This window comes from Diaphorina citri, unplaced genomic scaffold, assembly GCF_000475195.1.
Source record: "Diaphorina citri unplaced genomic scaffold, Diaci psyllid genome assembly version 1.1 scaffold1874, whole genome shotgun sequence".
NCBI lineage: Eukaryota > Metazoa > Arthropoda > Insecta > Hemiptera > Psyllidae > Diaphorina > Diaphorina citri.
The window spans coordinates 48,621-66,454 of record NW_007379300.1 but is presented as its reverse complement, the minus strand read 5'-3'; the positions used below and the strand labels follow the sequence as shown (position 1 = coordinate 66,454).

Here is a 17,834-nt window from a genome sequence, read left to right as displayed (position 1 = left end):
GGGAGAGGAGCAACCAGTCCCATAATAGAATAGAAGATTATTTACTTCTTAACAAGCTTAACGTCACTGTATTACTGTTAAGGTTTATTTTTTTTAGTTTTAGTGACAAGGGTGTTACCCTCCAGCTGCCCGCCTCTTACCACTAACCTCACCTGTTGAGTGTGGTCGGGAAAACAACGTAACAGTGGGCTTTCAACATCTGATTAGGTTAAGTGGGACCAGCAGATGGTCACCCATTCGGATATCAACCACGGACAACGTTGCCTTCAGTGGTTCATTCGGAACTTCATCGTGCTGTCGCCGATTTTAATCTTCTGTTAGAAGAGTCATCAATCAAAATAATCTAAGGACGTTAATCCTCGTTAAACAAAAAAAAAAAAAAAAAAAAACACACACACACACATACAAATATTATGTAGGTAATTAGGTAACCCTTAATAGTTAATTAAACATTTAGAATACAGTATTTTCAATTAAAGTAACTTTAAGTACTTACCAATGTGGAAAAAAAAGTTGTTAAAGGGAAAATAGTATACATTAGGCTCCAGAATCCCAATTTAAGATAGTCAAAGATATTCAACTTTCATTATTGACTACTTAACTGAAAGGGTGGTTCTGGGTCTTAATGTAGGCATCTATCTACCTAACATACCTAGGTATTTAGTTGATTCGAAAAAATTAACTAATAGTATTATCTAAATTCTAAAATGCATATTTTAATCACCCTTGAGACTCTTAAATATGTTTTATTAATTGTTAATTTTATTTTAAATGAATTCAATCTATGAAATTTTGCTCTTACATAAATGTACGTGTAGTCATTTCTGATTGCTTTTAATAAAATAATTGCTTTTACATATGTACATATGTATATGTGATATGTGTGAATGTAATCATTTCATTTTGCTTTGACATATACGTAATCACTTCTGAATGTCAAAAATCATTAAAAGGCCACTTTGAAAACTTATTACATTAGATTATCACCTACAGCCTACAGCTAAGTTGTATTCGATTATGGGACTTTTAATTCAGTCATCATACGAAATTTCTCTTTGGATTTGTTTGGACTGGCAGCGGGTGTGATAGGGGGCCATTGTCCAAACTAGTCCAAAGAGAAATTTCGTATGATGACCGAATTAAAGTTACATCTATCTATATATAAAAGGGAAATATGGACGTGTCATGTATGTATGTAAGTAGGTATGTCTGTCCGAATTTTTTAGAGAAAACTATCATAGATATCGAAAAAGAGTCAGCGAAGACCCCCAGTAAAATTGTCGTATCTACCCAAAAAAATTATCAGACCTTTAAAATTCCCAACCGTTCCCGAGACAAACATGAGCCTTTTCCGACGGCCAAAATACACAGGGAACAAGGCCGGGGGTAGCAGCTTGGGCAGGGGAAAAAATACTGGTCACAATAGATCTACAGAGGTCGCAGTGTTAATTGCATACTCTCTAGGGAGAGGAGCAACCAGTCCCATAATAGAATAGAAGATTATTTACTTCTTAACAAGCTTAACGTCACTGTATTACTGTTAAGGTTTATTTTTTTTAGTTTTAGTGACAAGGGTGTTACCCTCCGATCTACAGAGGTCGCAGTGTTCATTGCATACTCTCTCGGGAGAGGAGCAACCAGTCCCATAATAGAATAGAAGATTATTTACTTCTTGACAAGCTTAACGTCACTGTATTACTGTTAAGGTTTATTTTATTTTTTTTTTTTTTTAGTTTTAGTGACAAGGGTGTTACCCTCGAGCTGCCCGCCTCTTACCACTAACCTCACCTGTTGAGTGTGGTCGGGAAAACAACGTAACAGTGGGCTTTCAACATCTGATTAGGTTAAGTGGGACCAGCAGATGATCACCCATTCGGATATCAACCACGGACAACGTTGCCTTCAGTGGTCCGATGGGAACTTCATCGTGCTATCGCCGAATTTAATCTTCTGTTAGAAGAGTCATCAATCAAAATAATCTAAGGACGTTAAATCCTCGTTCGCGGAATCTAATCATCTGTCAGATATGTACATAATTTTAGTCACTTCCCTGAGGATTTTAATTCGAGTTTTTAAGGTTTTATTCATTCCCTAACGGATTTTAATCATCTCTGTAGATTTTAATCCTCCTTCCGTTGATTTTAATCATCTCTTCTAGCACAGTAATCCTCATTCGGTCTGTTTTTAATCCTCAATCCGTGGATTTTAATCGCGGAATCTAATCATCTGTCAGATATGTACATAATTTTAGTCACTTCCCTGAGGATTTTAATTCGAGTTTTTAAGGTTTTATTCATTCTCTAACGGATTTTAATCATCTCTGTAGATTTTAATCCTCCTTCCGTTGATTTTAATCATCTCTTCTAGCACAGCAATCCTCATTCGGTCTGTTTTTAATCCTCAATCCGTGGATTTTAATAATCTCCGAACGGATTTTAATAGTCAGTCAGATGGTTCTATTTCTTCAAGGATTTTAATCTCCATTTTCGAAGGTTATGTTCATCCCTGAACAAATTTTAATAATCAGTCAGACGATTTTAATCATCTCTAATGGTGGATTTCACTAATAACTTAATGAGAGATTTCACTTAATGGGAGAATTTCAAACCATCCAAAAGGGAGTTTTTAATGATCCAAACAGGGGGTTTCAAAAACTCCTCCTTTTCACTGAAAACTCCTTTTTTTTGATGATCTCCATTTTCGAAGGTTATGTTCATCCCTGAACAAATTTTAATAATCAGTCAGACGATTTTAATCATCTCTAATGGTGGATTTCACCAATAACTTAATGAGAGATTTCACTTATGGGAAAATTTCAAACCATCCAAAAGGGAGTTTTTAATGGTCCAAACAGGGGGTTTCAAAAACTCCTCCTTTTCACTGAAAACTCCTTTTTTGATCATTAAAAACTCCTTTTGGATCAGGGAGTTTTTAATGGTCCAAACAGGGGGTTTCAAAAACTCCTCCTTTTCACTGAAAACTCCTTTTTTGATCATTAAAAACTCCTTTTTGATCATTTAAAAATAATTTTTGAATCATTGAAAAATCTTCCATCAGTGAAATCTCTCAAGAAGTCATTGGTGAAACCCACAATAAGGATTCTAATCCGCGGATCAACTTCCATACAGCAGCGTCTGTATTAGTCATTGGTGAAACCCACAATAAGGATTCTAATCCGCGGATCAACTTCCATACAGCAGCGTCTGTATCTCAGCCATCGTCAGCCCGTAAGTGTCGGGCAATATCAATCCAACATAAACCGTAGAAACAATACAGAATCCGCTGAATACGGCGAAGCACACCGCTGGTCCTAGCGAGGTGGAAACCAGGGGGAAGAATTCGGTCAGTAAGAAGGAGAAGAACCAGCAGATGGCCGCGGTGAAGGCGGAACCCTTGGATTTGATGGCGGGAGAGAAGATCTCCGCCATGACCGCCCAGGGGAGGGGGCCCAGACCTGTGGAGCAGAGGAGAAGAGAAAGGTTTAGTTGAGAAAAAGTTTCAGAAAGTTCAAAATTACTTCAAATAGAAGATCAAATCTCGAATTTTTTGTGGAGTATGTAAGTATAAGTGGTGCTTTATTTCGACAGTTAGCTTAGAACAAGTTGTTCCATTATACTAACAGTTTCTCACTCACGACATAATACCGCGGATACCGCGAACAAACCGCGGATACCGAGAACAAACCGCAGATACCGCGAACAAACCGCGGATACCGAGAGCGTCAGAGCTCATTCTCTCTTCTGCTTTCAGACTGGAAGAAGTATAATTGGTGCTTTATTTCGACAGTTAGCTTAGAACAAGTTGTTCCATTATACCAACAGTTTCTCACTCACAACAAACAACAGCAAAAAAATTCCGTTTGTCCTCATTTTTCCTGCTCTATGACTTTGAAACATCACCCAAGTAAGCGCAACTGATCTATTGGTGCTTTATTTCGACAGTTAGCTTAGAACAAGTTGTTCCATTATACCAACAGTTTCTCACTCACGACACTCTCTTCTGCTTTCAGACTGGAAGAAGTATAATTGGTGCTTTATTTCGACAGTTAGCTTAGAACAAGTTGTTCCATTATACCAACAGTGTCTCACTCACGACAAACAACAGCAACAGGGGATCAGAGGAGGAGAGAAGTCTTTAGTTTCTTCCCCCTTTAAAGCGCTTTAAAACTACGGACAGTAGAGGTGTATTCCATTATGTGAAATAAAAGTCAGTCAATATGGCCGACAAAATGGCCACGATTATTTCATCTTCAACACCCTGGGTGCCAAGCTCGATCATGTTTACCCACAGTGTTTCGGGGATCAGAGGAGGAGAGAAATCTTTAGTTTCTTCCCCCTTTAAAGCGCTTTAAAACTACGGACAGTAGAGGTGTATTCGATTATGTAAAATAAAAGTCAGTCAATATGGCCGACAAAATGGCCACGATTATTTCATCTTCAACATCCTGGGTGCCAAGCTCGATCATGTTTACCCACAACATGGCAAGTCCATCATTAATCAAGGCCTGTACTTGTTCCGCATCTATCTTAGGGAACGTGGGTTGATGTATACGAGCAAACGCACCGTCGGGAGGTTTGATAATCTTCTGTACATAGGGCTGAGGGTTCGGGTTTTCGTTGATGTAGAGATCCTGAGATAATTTCTGTAATAAGGAAGAAGAAAAAAATTTATTAGCGTGTTGATGTATACGAGCAAACGCACCGTCGGGAGGTTTGATAATCTTCTGTACATAGGGCTGAGGGTTCGGGTTTTCGTTGATGTAGAGGTCCTGAGATAATTTCTGTAATAAGGAAGAAGAAATAATTTTATTAGCGTACATGAAGGACTACTGCACACTATAATTGAAGGATTGGTGGAAGGAAATGTTCAACGCGGGAGACCAAGAAAAGAATACATGGATCAGATAGAATAAATGAGAAAAGACAGTTGATGAACATCATAGCAAAAAGAAGGACAGAATGGATCGGACACAACCTTAGACATGAAGGACTACTACACACTATAATTGAAGGATTGGTAGAAGGAAATGTTCAACGCGGGAGACCAAGAAAAGAATACATGGATCAGATAAGGGCTGACATGGGATGTAGCAGTTATGTGGAGATAAAGAGGACAGCAGCAACAGAACTCCCTTAAAATCCCTCATCTAGTTGTAAATATCTTAATATTCTCCCTTCATTCCTGTTGTATCCCTCACACAACTCGAAAATCCGCGAAGAAAGGACGAAATCCCCAAAAGTGGAAACAATTACTGTTACCAACCAATCAATAGATTGTAACCCAAGAGAGAGAAGATACCTAAACGGGGCGAACTTTATCCTAAACAGATAAGATTTGTTCTCGGAACGGCTGGCTTTCTCCTATCCTGTCATCATTCTCTCTTCGGTTTCGGGACGATAAGACCTCCGTTCTTGGAGTTAACACCTCCAGTTCCCTCTATCGAATCTCTTATTACTACAAGGGAGCGGAAAAGTAGTCAAAAAAAATTTCTGCCTCAATCGGAGTTCGAACCCTTGACCATTCTGGGATGTAGCAGTTATGTGGAGATGAAGAGGACAGCAGCAGATCGGACAGAATGGAGGAGGAGAACCAGATTACTGTTACCAACCAACCAATCAATAGATTGTAACCCAAGAGAGAGAATAGAAGAAGCTAACAGGAGTAGACTAGAACACCTTGTTTATGCTGCCAGAATGAGACTGAAAAATCCCTTTGCCCCAGCAGTCTAAACAAGGTCTAAACAAAACTATTAGACTGGAAATAGAGAAAGTCGGCGCAAAAGACCCAACTATTGTCTGTAGTGTTAAAGCGCCTCAAAGGGGGAAAAAATAGGTCAGGAATAGAAGAAGCAAATGTAGTAGAATAGAATAGAATGGAATGGAATGGAATATAATAGAATAGAATAGAATATACCCTGTTTATACTGCCCGAATGAGACTGAAAAGTCCCTTTACTCCCGCAGTAGAAAACAAGCCAATATCAAAAAATTTCGAAAGTTATCTACTTTTTTTTACACCAATAATTTCGAGATAGAGCCTGATTTCCTCGAATTTGCGATCAAAAATTTTGCAACAAGCCAATATCAAAAAATTTCGAAAGTTATCTACTTTTTTTTACACCAATAATTTCGAGATAGAGCCTGATTTCCTCGAATTTGCCATCAAAAATTTTGTCAAAAGAGAACGAATGTGCCATCAAATTCAAGGAGTTTTTTGCCCGATCATTGTTCCATACATAATTTCAGAATATTTACTTCTCAAATCATGTGAGAATCTATTCTTTGTCATGGGCCAAATTTCATCGAAATCGGACCAGGGAATCGCGAGTTATAGCGGAACAAACATTCAAACATCTGTTCCCCATAATTCCCGTCAAAATATATAAGACTTTGGTTTAGACTGTGCGGGTAGAAGGACTCTTCAGTCCTAAAGTTTGGCCATGCCTCGGGATGAACTAGCGGGATTCCGGAGCGAAGCGACGGAATTCAGCTAGTATATGTATAAGACTTTGGTTTAGACTGTGCGGGTAGAAGGACTTGTCTCATGAATTACTTTTATTTCACATAATAAAATACAACTTAGGTCGTTCGCGCCGATACCAATAGGTTATATCATTAGAATCCTTAGTTTTACACCCGTATTTATGAACAAAAATTCTGCGGATTCAAAGTCCACAGTCTTAAGAACTACACCACTGAGGTTGATGGGAGTGGAAACAGTGCGTAAGCGCTCGTGGCAGCAAGTGTGGTGGCGCCATTATGTCCAAATTTAGTCTCTCTTTGGATTCCATAGAGAACTCGTCTCATGAATTACTTTTATTTCACATAATAAAATACAACTTGGGTCGTTCGCGCCGATACCAATAGGTTATATCATTAGAATCCTTAGTTTAACACGCGTATTTATGAACAAAAATTCTGCGGATTCAAAGTCCACAGTCTTAAGCACTACACCACTGAGGTTGATGGACTCCCTTAAAATCCCTCATCTAGTTGTAAATATCTTAATATTCTCCCTTCATTCCTGTTGTATCCCTCACACAACTCGAAAATCCGCGGAGAAAGGACGAAATCCCCGAAAGTGGAAACAGTACGTAAGCACTCGAGGCAGCAAGTCTGGTGGCGCCATTATGTCCAAATTTAGTCTCTCTTTGGATTCCATAGAGAATTCGTCTCATGAATTACTTTTATTTCACATAATAAAATACAACTTAGGTCGTTCGCGCCGATACCAATAGGTTATATCATTAGAATCCTTAGTTTAACTTCAGTCCTATCCCAGCAGGATAAACAAGGTATATTCTATTTACTCCCGCAGTCTAAACAAGGTCTTGTATATTTTATAGGTAGAGTTTCTGATTTCTGCTCTTCTGATTGATTTCTACAGTTCACTATTAAAAGTTATATATATAACTTAAGTATATAGATATATAAGTAAAAAAAGTTTCTACAGTTCACTGTAATACTAGTACCTTACCCAGCAAAGCAACCTAAGTGGCCGAGTGGGTATGACACTAGGCTCTCACTCCGGAGGTCCCGGGTTTGATTCCCGGCGGGGTCGAAGTTTTTTCTGCTCTGTGTTTGGAGTTCGGGGTGTACTCAGCCTCGTGAGGACGATTGAGTAGCTACTTTAATCGAGTAGCGACCAGTGGCGGCATTACCAGTGTAAATTGATGATACGAGTAGATGAGAATTAATGGTAAAGGAGACACTTGGTAATGCTGTTATACAGTTATACCCACTAAAGTTGTGAAAAGCTTTCTGCTTTACCACAATGAATTCATAGATGGACTTACTCAGCAAAGCCCACGATACTAGCCAGAAGAATGATTTGACCTCCATCTTCTGTTGCTCCAAATAGAAATACCCTGACACGATACCCTGAAAATAGAAATAACAGTAGAATAGAATAGAAATAACAATAGAATAGAATAAAATTGAAATAGACCAAAGAATCCTGTCTTCCTTCTTCGATTTCGGGACGATAAGACCTCTAGCAAACCTTTTTATTTTAAAAAATTCCAAGTACGAGCATATGTCGATTATTGGTTGGGTTTATATTAGACATCCCATGTATTAACATCATTTCTTACCGTTTATATGATTATGGATACTTTTATCGACATGATTAAAAGTATCCATAATCATATAGAGTTATAGACGGTAAGAAATAATGACTATATAAATATTTGCTAAGCTCACCTGGAAGACACAACAAGATATAGAACTCAGGAAGAGCAATCTCTTCATGCTGTAACGCCTGGTTAGTAGAGGTGCCAATACAGCTGCCAGGGTGAATACCACACCTACTATAATGGTGGATATTGCTGAAGACAGATCCGAAGAGGACATACGAAATATTGTCTCGCAGTAAAACATCACTACGTTAATACCTGAAATATAATACAGAGAAGTATCAATCAATCAACGCCTGGTTAGTAGAGGTGCCAATACAGCTGCCAGGGTGAATACCACACCTACTATAATGGTGGATATTGCTGAAGACAGATCCGAGGAGGACATACGGAATATTGTCTCGCAGTAAAACATCACTACGTTAATACCTGAAATACAATGTAGAGAAGAATCAATCAATCAATCAATCAATCAATCAATCAATCAAACAATCAATCAGTCAGTCAGGCAGTTGGTCAATCAATCAAATGAATTATTTGTGGTAAATCAGATCTTTTTCACAATTTTTGTGGATATTACAACATTACTAAGTGTCTTCTTTGCAATCAATTTTCATATTTCAATAATCTTTTTATTTACACTGGTACTCGATTAAAGTAGCTACTCCATTGTCCTCTCGAGGCTGAGTGCACCCCCAACTCTAAGCACAGAGCCGAGCCGAAAAAACTTCGACCCGTACAAAGGATCCTTTGGTACCTGTAGGCATAGGTACCCCCCCCCCACCTGGGAGCTGGGAAAATTGGTATAATACGTCAGTAAAACCGTTATAATAAACTGGTAATACCGGTATAATTTATTGGCATGAGATAGTGTAAAGACAGTGTTTTCCACCCGCCAGTACACTCGATGGTAAAACACCAGTTTTACCGTCATTTTACAATGCTTTTCCACTTGGGTATAAAACACGTATACGGGGATAAAAATGGGTGTTCGGGGCGGACATAGCCCGTCTACAAGCGGTGTTTTATAAGTGTTTAAGGAGATTATCTGATCGTTACACCGCGGTGTTTTTCTCAAATTGCTGCTCTATTACACTGGTTTTACACTCAAAATGTTTAAGGGGGAAGATGAAGCTGTGTGAGTTCTGTGGAAAGCTAATGGAGGTGTCAAATCTGATGAGTTGACATCACAAGCTTTGTTCTATGAAGCCTCCCTCTGATGAAACTGTGAGTAAATTCACTTGCAATGAATGTGGGAAATCTTTTTCAAGAAAGGACAACCTCAAAAGACACTCCAATTCTTGTCAAAGTGTATCCTTGAAGAAAAACAAACATCCCTGTAATTTCTCTGGCTGCTCTGTCCTGTTTTCCACTCAAATTGATTTGATAGACCATAATGGTTGGAATGCATCAGTCGTCTTCTATTCAATCTTGTCAGTTCAAAGAGTTCAACAACCACTGTGAATTTTTCAAATGGAAAAAAAAACTGAAGAACAATTGACCTACTCTTATTTCTCTCAAAAGCCCCTACTTGTCATACATCATATCAAAGGTCTTAAAGAATGTAGCACTGTTTGAGCTCAATTCAACAACCAAGGCTGGCGTTATGGCCTACTTGTTCTCTCACACATAGGGGAAGCAACAAAAATGGAAAACTCATATTAATTGGTGATTTATGCTTCAAATAGGTCCCACTAAAGGGGTATTTTATTTATGTTAAATGGAAATTTTTCCTAATCCAAAATATTCCACTGTGGTCACTTTTTTTATCCCCACCACAGTGCTTTTTGTACTGGAGCGCCTTGACCACTACACCACCGAGGTAGGTAGCGCCTTGACCACTACACCACCGAGGTAGGTAGCGCCTTGACCACTACACCACCGAGGTAGGTAGCGCCTTGACCACTACACCACCGAGGTAGGTAGCGCCTTGACCACTACACCACCGAGGTAGGTAGCGCCTTGACCACTACACCACCGAGGTAGGTAGCGCCTTGACCACTACACCACCGAGGTAGGTAGCGCCTTGACCACTACACCACCGAGGTAGGTAGCGCCTTGACCACTACACCACCGAGGTAGGTAGCGCCTTGACCACTACACCACCGAGGTAGGTAGCGCCTTGACCACTACACCACCGAGGTAGGTATTCCATACCTCGGCTGGGATTGAACCCACGCCCTCCTGTTTACCAGGCGAGCGCCTTGACCACTACACCACCGAGGCAGGTAAAAAGAGTCGTTCTTTCATATAACTCACTCACTTTTTAGACATTTCCAGTAAAATAAGTCTCTTCTCACCTGAATTTCCACAATTTCCAAATACACATCCTGCCTCTCCCGCAACCATTGGAGTGACTTGTTGGCTCCCTCAGCATCCTGTTTGCTCAGCAAAAATAATGGTGACTCAGGTAGGATTAGCATGAACGCGACCAGACACAGTACAGGGGGTACGGAAGAGGCCAGGATAAGAACAGAAGAGGAGTAGTAGGGACCTATGCAGTACTCGATGAGGAACCCTATACACAGGAACAGTGACATGAGGGACCCTAAGGAACCGCGCACATGGGTCTGAAACAGAGAAACATAAGAAGGGTAAAAATTTTCAGTAGAGTTTCATTTCTACCCGGGGAGGAGTCAGCTCCCATGACGTAGTGGTCACTGCACTCGCCTTGTACGCGGGAGACCCGGGTTCAACTCCCGGCGGGGTCAAAAAATTTGTATCATGCAAATGATTGACTCCGTGACTGGCTGTTGCGGGGCCCACTCAGCCTCGTGAGGAAAATGAGTAGCTATGACATATAAATGCGCATAGCGACCGGTGCCAGCATGGTAGGTAAAGGTAAATATTAAGCGTTGGATTATTGAGATACTTGGAAAATCCTACTATGCTGCAGTGAGCACCAAAGATGTAAGAACTATGCAGTGAGCACCAAAGGCTGTAAGACCTATTGTGAATAAATTAATTGACTTACGTCGGATATTTCGGCAATATACAGAGGGATCACCATGAACGAACATGTGACTTGTTGGCTCCCTCAGCATCCTGTTTGCTCAGCAAAAATAATGGTGACTCAGGTAGGATTAGCATGAACGCGACCAGACACAGCACAGGGGGTACGGAAGAGGCCAGGATAAGAACAGAAGAGGAGAAGTAGGGACCTATGCAGTACTCGATGAGGAACCCTATACACAGGAACAGTGACATGAGGGACCCTAAGGAACCGCGCACATGGGTCTGAAACAGAGAAACATAAGAAGGGTAAAAATTTTCAGTAGAGTTTCATTTCTACCCGGGGAGGAGTCAGCTCCCATGACGTAGTGGTCACTGCACTCGCCTTGTACGCGGGAGACCCGGGTTCAACTCCCGGCGGGGTCAACGTAGTGGTCACTGCACTCGCCTTGTACGCGGGAGACCCGGGTTCAACTCCCGGCGGGGTCAAAAAATTTGTATCATGCAAATGATTCACTCCGTGACTGGCTGTTGCGGGGCCCACTCAGCCTCGTGAGGAAAATGAGTAGCTATGTAATATAAATGCGCACAGCGACCGGTGCCAGCATGGTAGGTAAAGGTAAATATTAAGTGTTGGATTATTGAGATATTTGGAAAATCCTACTATGCTGCAGTGAGCACCTATGAGAACACAACTAACGGGCTGTAAGACCTATTGTGAATAAATTAATTGACTTACGTCGGATATTTCCGCAATATACAGAGGGATCACCATAAACGAACAGCCCACGCCTACGCCACTCAGAAACCTGGCTACATACATGATACTGATTTGATCTACGGTAACACCTAGTCTGGTAGATAGATTTGATGAAATGACAGGAGCCAGACCTGAACAGAGAATGGAATATACGATATTTGTATTTAAAGTCATTAAACTTTTGTTACAACCAACGATCTAAAAGGAGAAAAACATAGCATCGATGTGCCTTGATGGTATGAAATTACGGTAACACCTAGTCTGGTAGATAGATTTGATGAAATGACAGGAGCCAGACCTGAACAGAGAATGGAATATACGATATTTGTATTTAACGTCATTAAACTTTTGTTACAACCAACGGTCTAAACAGAGAAAAACATAGATGTGCCTTGATGGTATGAAATTGTGTACCAAATTTCATCGAAATCGGACCAGGGAATCGCGAGTTATAGCGGAACAAACATTCAAACATCTGTTCCCCATAATTCCCGTCAAAATCTTATATTATAAGAACGAGATCCATTCACAGTTCACATTTCATAGTTCACACACTGATCGCTCTATCTCTAGAACCACAACACCTAGAAAGCTGAAATTTGGTAGGAATATTCCTTTTATGGTCTAGGTGTGCAATAAGAAAGGATTTTGCGAAAATCTAAACCGATCCTGAGATATGATCAATTTTTGATCGATAAAATCACCATAAGAAATACACAGAGTGCAAAGACTGCGGGAGAGAAAACTTTTCCTCGCTCCCCTAATATTTGAGTTTCGTTTATGTTTTTAGTTTGACAAATACAAGTTCGGCCATGCCTTTTCCACAAGTTTGGCCATGCCTCAAGTTCGGCCATGCCTTTTCCACAAGTTTGGCCATGCCTCAAGTTCGGCCATGCCTTTTCCACAAGTTTGGCCATGCCTCAAGTTCGGCCATGCCTTTTCCACAAGTTTGGCCATGCCTCGGGATGAACTAGCGGGATTCCGGAGCGAAGCGACGGAATTCAGCTAGTAATCTATAGAGTCATTAAAAAGAACTCTTATTGCTTTAACATCTAAATGGTTAATTTGTCCATCAGTAGATGGGAATAGACACTTCGATTGTTGTCCAGAAAAAGACCACTACTATAATCGTGTGTAGGAACCCTGTAAGAACAATTCAGATGCTAAAGCACAACTTTTAAATGAAACGGGATCAACCAATCTAAATGAAACATTTCATAATTCCCCTGCTGGGACTCATGTGATATATGAATATGCTTCCATTCAATTCAATAGAGAACACAACAGTCGGAATAATATAATAATGGAGGACTGCAATGGTCAACACAATGTACATTTTATATTTAACAACACAAAAAACCTTGAATCCAAATTTATTACCCAAACAAACAAGCAACGTTGTGAGTTTTTTGTGAAAGTTCATTTTCGAAACATTTTTTTCGAGTTGAAAATTTGACCCCTAAAATGGCAATAAACTCGCGTATTTCCACATCCACGATACGGGGGATCAAATGAAACTACGGGATTTCAGACCAATTAAAGCGGTTATGATTGGTTCGAATCTTGAAATCATTGTCGTAAAGAAAAAGACTCAAGCCACGACCAAATCAGGTATAATCAATACTGGCGCGGGATATACTTGAGCTTGAGATAATGATGTCATTATTGATTTCAAAACAAATACAAATGGAACAAATATAATTATTGCACTTGAATTAAACCGTGATTGCACTTGTCTCCTGAAAGCAGTGACGTACAGGCAGAAGATGATAATTATACCTACTACTATTCATGGAAAATCGGACAGTCTGATAAAATACATACACAATACACATACTAAGAATGTTCTAATTTCTAAAATAAATGTAATACTCTGGAACTAAAACAAGAATTAAATTTTTTTATTGGACGATTGGAGAAGCCGATAGAAAACACATAGAGGCCTTTGAAATGTGGTGTTTCAGAAGAACCTTGAAAATAATTTGGTCCGACAAAAAAAAAAAAAAATAGAGTAGTAATAGAATAAATGAGAAAAGACAGTTGATGAACATCATAGCAAAAAGAAGGACAGAATGGATCGGACACAACCTTAGACATGAAGGACTACTACACACTATAATTGAAGGATTGGTAGAAGGAAATGTTCAACGCGGGAGACCAAGAAAAGAATACATGGATCAGATAAGGGATGACATGGGATGTAACAGTTATGTGGAGGAGGAGAACCAGATTACTGTTACCAACCAATCAATAGATTGTAACCCAAGAGAGAGAATAGAAGAAGCAAACAGGAGTAGACTAGAACACCTTGTTTATGCTGCCAGAATGACACCCATATTTATGAACAAAATGCTGGCTCTTAAGTTCGTGCTAAGCATAGTCTCAAGGCATTTGATTGGTCAATTTTGACTTGAGACTGATCTAAGAACGATCATTATTGTTCATAAATACGATTATGAGACTGAAAAATCCCTTTGCCCCAGCAGTCTAAACAAGGTCTAAACAAAATGATTAGGCTGGAAATAGAGAAAGTCGGCGCAAAAGACCTATTGTCCGTATTGTTAAAGCGCCTCAAAGGGGGAAAAAATAGGTCAGGAATAAATACGATTTGAGACTGAAAAATCCCTTTGCCCCAGCAGTCTAAACAAGGTCTAAACAAAACTATTAGACTGGAAATAGAGAAAGTCGACGCAAAAGTCCTATTGTCCGCAGTGTTAAAGCGCCTCAAAGGGGGGAAAAAATAGGTCAGGAATAGAAGAAGCAAATTTAGTAGAATAGAATGGAATAGAATAGAATATACCTTGTTTATACTGCCAGAATGAGACTGAAAAGTCCCTTTACTCCCGCAGTAGTACCTACACAAGGTGCAGGTATTTGATACAAAATAGTTTTATAATAATTTAAAAACAAAAAACTTTGCTTAGTTAAAAAAAAAAAAAAAAAAAGTAAATACAACACAACAATAAAACAATAGAAAGTAATAAAGTAAGATAAAAGAAAAAAAAAAAAAAAAAACAGTAAATACAACACAACAATAAAACAATAGAAAGTAATAAAGTAAGATAAAAGATAATTGACAGTAGTAAAGCAATAGGTGGTGGTTATGATAAATTTTTATAATATAAGATGTAGAGGTCGTAAAGATAAAGGTGGAACGGGAAGTAGTCTAGTAATGTTAACTGTCAATGTACCACGTGCTGATAAAGAAAGTACTTTATTGGAAGAAAAAAAAAAAATGCCAATGCAGTAATTTTATTGTAGTACGTAGAAATGTCAATGTAGCCATTTTATTGTAGTACATACGAAGCAATGTCAACGTAGTACCTGCCTCGGTGGTGTAGTGGTCAAGGCGTTCGCCTGGTAAACAGGAGGGCGTGGGTTCAATCCCAGCCGAGGTATGGAATTGTATCCTCATATAATTTGAGAATTTGACCACATTAATAGTAGTAGCCTACTGCTGGAGTAAAGGGACTTTTCAGTCCTATGCGAGCAGTATAAATAAACACTATTATTATTAGTACGTAGTAACAGTAATCTAGTAATGTAGCACGTAGCACCAGGCACGTCAATACTTCATTCCCAAATCCTTATCTTTACTGAGTTCAGAGTTTAGACTCGGTGATTTTGGATTTAGTTCGCCCTTCAGTTTTGCCATGACTTTCCAACGGTTTGTACGTTTTCTATGAAATCTGGCAAAAAGATCAACACATAATGGGCATCTGCTCGGTAAATTTTGGGACCTCAGGGGGTACTGTAAGAGCTCGTTTTAGGAGATTCTTTGTTTACCAAAATACGAAGAACGGTGAAAGTGACTGAGATCTCAAGGAAAATACAGAAGAGAAGGCTTCAATGGTTCGGACATGTAGAAAGAAGAGATCAAGAATATGTGGGAAAGAGGTTGAGAGATATGAAAGTTGGAGGTAAGAGAGACAGGGGAAGACCAATAATGAGATATATGGACAAAGTGAAACAGGATTAGAAAGAGAAGAGGTTGGAAGTTAGCCACGCCCAAAACCGAGGCGCATGGAAGAGGTTGATTCACGTCGTCGACCCCACTTGAGTGGGAAAAGACGCAGTAAAAAAAGAAGAAGATGTATCATCTCAAAAGTTCACCTTTGGATGTGAATGGTTCTGTGAGTTCACCTTTGGATGTCAATGGTTCTGCGAACTGCAAAATTCATTCAGAAAATGGCCCCCACGGTTCCTGCATGGTCTTGCTTGAGCCCAAAATCTAAAGAGCAGATTTCCTTTAGGTGTTTAACATACTTCATATGTAAAGCTGTATCAAGCGTGCCGGGAGGCGCGCGGACGTCAAGAAATCGAAGCGCCGCCAGGCCTGTCGTATTAACACGAAATAGAGTTTCATGGTTTTTCGGCATAGTGAATAATAATAATAGTGCTTATTTATACTGCTCGCATAGGACTGAAAAGTCCCTTTACTCCAGCAGTAGGCTACTACTATTAGGTGGTCAAATTCTCAAATTATTTTGAGGACAAAATTCCAAACGTCGGCTGGGATTGAACCCACGCCCTCCTGTTTACCAGGCGAGCGTCTTGAAATCTACACCACCGAGGCAGGTTATAGAAGGGGACGGAAAAAACTCACCGCAAAACGCGGCCAAGTACAAGTTTCGTCGGCCGGTCGGCAGGCGCATGGTGACATCCGGAATAGATCCGTCTTCTTCGTCGCGGCGCAGTGGTTCGACAGCGGCCAAGTCCTCTTCGAGACGGCTAGAGGGAAACTGATCCATGATAAGGCCGGTGACGTGGATAACAAACTCGAGTGAGCCACTTCAACCTGGGAAATGGAGGTCCCGTTCAGTCCTCTGGGGTGAGATAACGTGGGCTGAAAAAAAAAGGACGCTATGAGACTAAACTTAGAAACATACTATTTTTACGTCACGTGGGCACACGTGATATGAGGGTGGGACGCTATGAGACTAAACTTAGAAACACACTATTATTACGTCACGTGAGCACACGTGATATGAGGGTGGGACGCTATGAGACTAAACTTAGAAACACACTATTATTACGTCACGTGAGCACACGTGATATGAGGGTGGGACGCTATGAGACTAAACTTAGAAACACACTATTATTACGTCACGTGAGCACACGTGATATGAGGGTGGGACGCTATGAGACTAAACTTAGAAACACACTATTATTACGTCACGTGAGCACACGTGATATGAGGGTGGGACGCTATGAGACTAAACTTAGAAACACACTATTATTACGTCACGTGAGCACACGTGATATGAGGGTGGGACGCTATGAGACTAAACTTAGAAACACACTATTATTACGTCACGTGAGCACACGTGATATGAGGGTGGGACGCGTTATGAGACTAAAGCGTGAACGACCTACCGTCCGTAGTATTAAAAGGCTTTAAAGAGGGGAAATAAAGCTGGGGTGAAGGGACTGTTGAGTCCTATTCGGGCAGGATAAACAAGGTATATTCTATTCTGCTATCACCTCACGTGAGGGCAGTGTGGCTATCATGAACGAAATTACCTACAATATTATGGGAAAACTTTGAACTGCATCTTTCTAAGTCCCCATGAACTCAAGTGATAGTCGTGTGTTTCTACCTTAACGTAATTACTAGGGGGGGAAACACACACACATATGTATCTTCGATCCGATCATCCAAAAAACACTTCGGGTGAAAAAATTAAACTCTTGGAGACCACACCTGTAATGGCCCGCTGGACTAAGTCTACATGGACTAGTCCAGATGGACTGCCATATATCACCCGACCGGAACCCGAGAAGAAATATTCCTTGATAGTAAAAACACTTCTTCTAATCCAAGCCAAAATCACAACCTGGTAGTAACAAATGAAATTGTTGAGACCGTCCATTGCCAAACATTTACGAGACCGACACTTTGTTGTGACTAAGGCAACAATAAGCCTGAATAAGCGACTTCAAACTGAACACAGGGTTAATAGTTGCGACGGCTCTCGACGCGCTTACA

General features: G+C 40.1%; 2 long non-coding RNA genes and 1 pseudogene across 2 annotated transcripts; 2 read left to right on the top strand and 1 right to left on the bottom strand.

The window, feature by feature from the left end:
* Positions 1–689: 689 nt before the first annotated feature.
* Positions 690–2,055, top strand: LOC113470859. Its single transcript, XR_003393764.1, has 2 exons — positions 690–1,436; positions 1,598–2,055. It is a non-coding gene; the product is annotated as an uncharacterized LOC113470859 (long non-coding RNA).
* Positions 2,056–2,214: 159 nt separating this feature from the next.
* Positions 2,215–2,824, top strand: LOC113470860. The gene is made up of 2 exons (XR_003393765.1): positions 2,215–2,492; positions 2,707–2,824. It is a non-coding gene; the product is annotated as an uncharacterized LOC113470860 (long non-coding RNA).
* A 187-nt stretch (positions 2,825–3,011) lies between these two features.
* Positions 3,012–17,834, bottom strand: part of LOC103517522 — a 30,659-nt pseudogene continuing 15,836 nt past the window's right edge.